Source organism: Coptis chinensis, chromosome 4 (genome assembly GCF_015680905.1).
Source record: "Coptis chinensis isolate HL-2020 chromosome 4, ASM1568090v1, whole genome shotgun sequence".
Classification (NCBI taxonomy): Eukaryota; Viridiplantae; Streptophyta; class Magnoliopsida; order Ranunculales; family Ranunculaceae; genus Coptis; species Coptis chinensis.
Window position 1 is genome coordinate 24,358,773 of NC_141459.1, and position 6,190 is coordinate 24,364,962.

Below are 6,190 nucleotides of genomic sequence, written 5' to 3' on the forward strand. Positions count from 1 at the left end.
TTTTTGGGAGTTGAGAGTGCGTCACACCTCGGAGATCGAAGAGTCGGGAACAAATAATGTTTTTCCGAATTCTGTCGAAATTCGGGGTGTGACAATAATACATAGCCAGAATCTCATACAGAGCTTTTGAGAATTCGAGTAAAAGATTACTGGTCTAAAAACAGAAAATCGCTTTCGAAGTTTTGAGCAGTTATTGTAGGAAAAAAACCCAAAAGTAAGATTAATTCAGACACTGAGTTAAACTTCTAAAATGTTATTTTGTTGGTTGTTAATACGAAAATGTGTATGGGAAACCAAAAAAGGTTACATGTCATGGGTTCACGAAGGTCAGTTACCTTAGTAGTAGATGTTAACCAAAAGACTATTCACGATTGGAAAAAACAGCTTAAGATAAGGTATAAGACAACATACAGTGAGGAGGAGTTAGAGCAGCAAGAGCAATCAGAAGACACATCATTAAATAGGGAACAACTTAGTAGGTGCCATATAGGTGATAAAGAGTATGTTGTGCGGAAGTGCGGAAGTGCTGATGAACAAGGAAATCGATCGACCCAAAGAGTATTTACATTCTCGAAAACTTGAAAGAAAATATATTGATATATACTTTGCAATCTATGCTACTATTAAATTTATTTCTATAAATAAAATGAAACTTTTTTTTAAGTGGTGAAAATAAAATGAAACTGTACTATATACTTTGCAACCTTTATAAACCTGAAATGGAGCAAAATTCATCTTTACCAAAAAATATATATCGCTCATTATATGAACTCCACCTTATATGAACTCTAAATGAACTCCACCACAAAAAGTGGATTTATGAGATGAATTGAGAGCTGATTTTTGGTGAAGATAGACTTCTCATAATAGAGAATTTCCCTACAAAAAATTAGCCCAAACGAAAATGTTTAACCTTGTCAAAAGTTAGTTGTCTTGAAATTTGAAAAATATGGACCGTTGGATAATTTTATAACATTGTAAGCAAATTTTGATACATCTAGATTTCTTCAAATGTGTTGATTTTATTCTAAGGATAATCTATATTATGGGGAGAACATCAATTTATTGTGCACCAAAAATCAGTTTATAATTTATTGTTTTTCATGGTGGAGTTTTTTCAGAGTTCGTATAAGTGGAGTTCATGTAACGAGCTTATAAATATATAAATGAAGATACTTGACAATCCATGTATTAAATTAAAAACAAAATGCTACAAGAATAAACTTCGTAATCTTTGTACAAACCTGAAATGGAACGCAAATGTACAAGCCTGAATCACATTTACCATAGGAGGAAACCAATTTTGTTGTTTAATATTTCAACCTTTATACAAGTAAAAATTCAGGCGGTTGCATGCAAATTGCGCTGCAAAAGACGACCATTTTTTTTCTTCTAATGAACTCCAAAATTCATTCTCCGAATATTATGCAAAACAAAGCCAGATGGGTACATGCAAAACACCATGGGGCGTATGCATAGAAAGTTAGAAACTTAGGCTCCGAGTTAATGTGCCCAAATGTTACAGTCATTATGAGCGTGTCTGAAAAAAGAACATTGATTGATCTGTCATCGGTGACCTATGGTCGGGATTTCCATGGTTGCAGAGATCAAATATTGTGTATAACACCCGGCTATTTTTATTTATTTATTTTTTTCAATATATGATAAATATTTATATTATAAAAAAAATAAAAATAACACAAAAGAGGATAAAGATTTGTTGGATATAGAAAACGTGGGAAAGGAGGATAAACCTTCTTTTCTGTTTTTGGGGGTTTCAAACACCGAGAGAAAAAGGAGAGTTTGACATAGAGAGAAAGGGAAAGATTATGGGGATTTCTTTCTGACGATTGTTACGTGGCGTTTTTCGTTCTCAAGTTTTTATTCCTTCATGCCGCCGCTCGTAAACACAATAGAGGTGAGTAGATTAATTAATCTTTCACCGAACTTTTATCGAATGTTTTCTCTCTGAACAAATGGTTTACTGATTCGATTTGGCGTGGTATTATCTTTAGATATATATTATAGCTATACCCTCTTAGCTCTATTTTTTGAGCATTCACAGAGTTTCCAATATTTGTAAAACTCTTTGACTAATTATGAAAAAACCAGACTCCAGTTTTTTCTAAACTCTATTACTAATTACTAAAAAAAAAATGATATAAAGAAGGAAGCAATCCTATCTAGAGTTTCATAGATTCTCCAACTTTTCCTAAACACTATAGCTAATTATGAAAAAATAAGAGACAGAAAACTAAATTGCTCAAAATAATAGTTTTCACCGAAAACGATTTTTCTAAAACTCTTACGCCACAAAGAATAGTTTCTACACTAATCTTAGGTGAAGTTTAACATAACAAAGTTTATTTTTAGAAAAAGACAATGAAATAACAAAAGAATAAATAAATTGAGTTGCCTGAACATTTACTTTCTATATTTGTTAACTACACATGTGATTGGGACAAAAAAGGAAAAATAAAAGTCAACTAATCATAAAATAAGTAACGGTGTACAATCAAAACTAAGCGGACAACAAATAAAATTGAATTGTATGCACTATATGTCTATATGGGCCTAAACAAATAAAGTTGGATAGATTTAATGCATCATCCACTTTGGATGCAAATTCATTGAACTAACCTCAAACAATAATTAACGGGAAATCGGAAACTAAATGCAAATGCAACCTTATCGAATAATAAACGAGAAATAAAAAATTGAATGCAAATGCATTAAAATAATCTAAAAAAATAATTAACGGGAAATCGAAAATTAGATGCAAATGCATTGAACTGACCTCAAAAGATAAATAACGGGAATCGGAAACTAGATACAACTGCATTGAACTAACATCAAAAAATAAATAATGGAATTGAAAATCAGAAACTGGATGCAAATGCAATAAACTAACCTTTTTTTTTACTTGGTAAGTGTAAATTGAATTAAGGAAAGAAACGAAATAAAAGAACTGTATAGGAGTGGTAGAACCTACATGCTATACGATGTAGGCTCAAGATATTATAAAATAGCAACCATATGGAACCTCCCATTCATATAGCCATGGGGGTCTGCCATTTGATACAAAAGTCTCATTCTCAGCTAAGAAAGATCTAAATTTTGTCACCTGGTCTGCGGCTAGGTTAGCTTCTCTCCAGTTGTGCGACACTTTCAAGCTTTGCACCTTCGTCGTGCAAATTTTCCATCTGCATAGGAGTTGCCAAGGGATGCCCCTGAGTTAAAAGCTGTGACAGCTACTGCCAAATCTAATTCCACCCAGAGATTGCTCTATCCTTTTGAAAAGGCAAGCTCCACACTCTCCAATATAGCCATGCACTCGGCTGTATAGTTGTCTGCAATTCCGATACCCTTGCTCAAGATTAAGACAAAATCACCATGAACATTTCTAAAGGATCCACCCAACCCAGTTGGACCTGGGTTTTCTCTAGAAGCCCCATCTGTGTTGACCTTAATTTGATCACCAATTGGAGGAAGCATTAAACTAACCTCAAAACATAGTTGTATTATATGTTGTGGGAATGTCTTAATAAGTATAGTTTTGCATTTAAAATAATGTTTATCTTATCTCTTTTCGTATAATTGGGAATGCATTGCTATTCAAGTAGCGTCAATATGAACTTCGCCTTCTTAGGCAATCTCACAAAACTTTAATCAAATTTATATTAAACAACAAAATGAAGTTGAAGGGTTTTATCAAGGGTGAGTTTTTTTTTAATGGATAGTGGGGTTTTAACGTTATAAGAAATTTGGATGAGTGATTAATATAATATTTATATATAATAGTTATGTATATATAGTTGCAAATATTTTTCAGAATAATTAATATAACATCACACGTTCGTAGATAATCTTTGAAGATCTCACATAGTGGGTCATGTATAATTTAAATAATAATTAACGGGAAATCGGGAACTGAATAATTTTTTATGATCCCACATAGTAAATCAAACATATTTTATTTTTATGCCCTGTTTGAAGTTGATATTACACACCACATTGGATAATTAAAAGGAAATCGGAAACTGGCTTCAAATACATTGAACTGAGCTCAAAGAGTAACTAACAGAAAATCGGAAACTTTATGTAAATATAATAAACCAGACTCAAAAAGTAATTAACCTAAAAATAAAAAACTGGATGTAACTGCATTAAACTAACGTCAGAGAATAACTAACGAGAAATTAGAAATTTGATGCAAATCTTTGAAAAATATTTAACATGAAATTGGAAACGGTATGCAAATACATCAAACAAACTTTAAATAATAATTAATGGGAAATCGAAAATTGGATGCAAATACATTGAACTAATCTCAAAAAATAATTAACATAAAATCAAAAACATAATGCAACTGCGTTGAACTAACCTCATAGAATAATTGGTGGAAAATCAGAAACTAGATGCAAATGCATTGAAATAACCTCAAAGAATAGTTAATGAAAAATCATAAACCAGATGTAATTGCATCGAACTAACCTCAAAACATAAATAATAAAAAACTAGATGCACATATATACATTTTTTGATGGTTGATGCATATATATTGAACTAACCTCAGAGTTATTAATGGGAAGTCAGAAATTGTATGCAAATGCAATGAACTAATCTCAAAGACTAATTAATGAAACATCAAAAAAATGGATGCAACTGCACTGAACTAATCTCAATAAATTATTAATAGGAAATCATAAATTTGATGCAACTACATTGAACTAACCTAAAAAAATAATTAATGGGAAATCAAAAACTTGATATTGAACTAACCTCAAAGAACAATTACCTAGAAATCGAAAATTGGATGCAACTACATTGAGCTAACCTCAAAGAATAATTAACGGAAAATCAGAAACTAGATGCAATTGCATAAAACTAAAATCAGAGATTAACTAATGGTAAATCAGAAATTAGATACAATATCTTGAGAAATATTTAATGGAAAATCAGAAACTTGATACAAATGTAATGAAATAACCTCAAATAATAGTTAACTAGAAATCAAAAATCGAATGTAACTGGTCAAAATAACTTCAAAGTATAAATAACCAGAAATTTGAAACTAGATGCAAATGCATTGAATATCGAACTAACCTCTAAAAATAATTAACTGGAAATCAGAAACTGGATGCAGATGTATTGAACTAATCTGAAAGAGAAATTAATGAGAAATTGGAACCTGGATGGAAATGCAATTAACTAATCTCAAAAACTAATTAACGAAATATCGAAAAATAGATGCAACTACACTAAATTAACCTTAATGAATAACTAACGAGAAATCATAAACTTGATGCAACTGCACTGAATTAACCTCAAAGAATAATTAACGGAAAATCGAAAACTTGATGTAACTGCATTGAACTAACCTCAAAGAATAATTAATGGGAAATCAAAAACTAGATGCAATAACTACATTGAACTAACCTCAATGAATAATTAATGTAAAATCGAAACTTGATGCAAATGCATTGAACTAACCTCGAAACATAATTGTATTATTTATAGGGGGAATATAATGTCTCAACAAGTATAGTTTTGTATTTTAAATAGTGTTTATCATAATTCTTTTATTATGATTGAGAGTGTCTTGCTATTCAAGTAGTTTCAATATCATCTTCACCACATTGAACATTCTCATAAAAGTTCAATTATTAAACCTAACAACTAAAAGAAGTCAATAGGTTTTATCAAGGTTTGGTGTTTTCTTTTTATTGAGAGTGATGCAAGAAATTTGAATGAGTGATTAATATAATTATCATATATATCTCATAGTTCTGTATAATTGCTAATATTTTTTAAAATAATTTAATATAACGACACCCGTTCATAGGACGGGTTCAAAAACTAGTGCAAATATATATATTGCCACTGATGGATTTTGACTTTGATTATGTGGCTGATAAGAACTACGAAGACTTGATTCCAATCTTGAAAGATTTGGATACGTAGGCAACTTTGAGCAAAAGTGCAGCCACTATTTTATATATTATATAGTAGTTATTGTGATAATTATATATGTACAATGTTAGTACTTAATTGTGTACGTGCTTGTGGTGGTTTAAAAGGTATTCATGAGGCATTTAATGTGTTAATCATAATTGAGAACCGGGATATCTATGATTTATATAATGGATAATGAGGTGAGTTGATTGGTTATTGTGTTTAGAATCTTTAT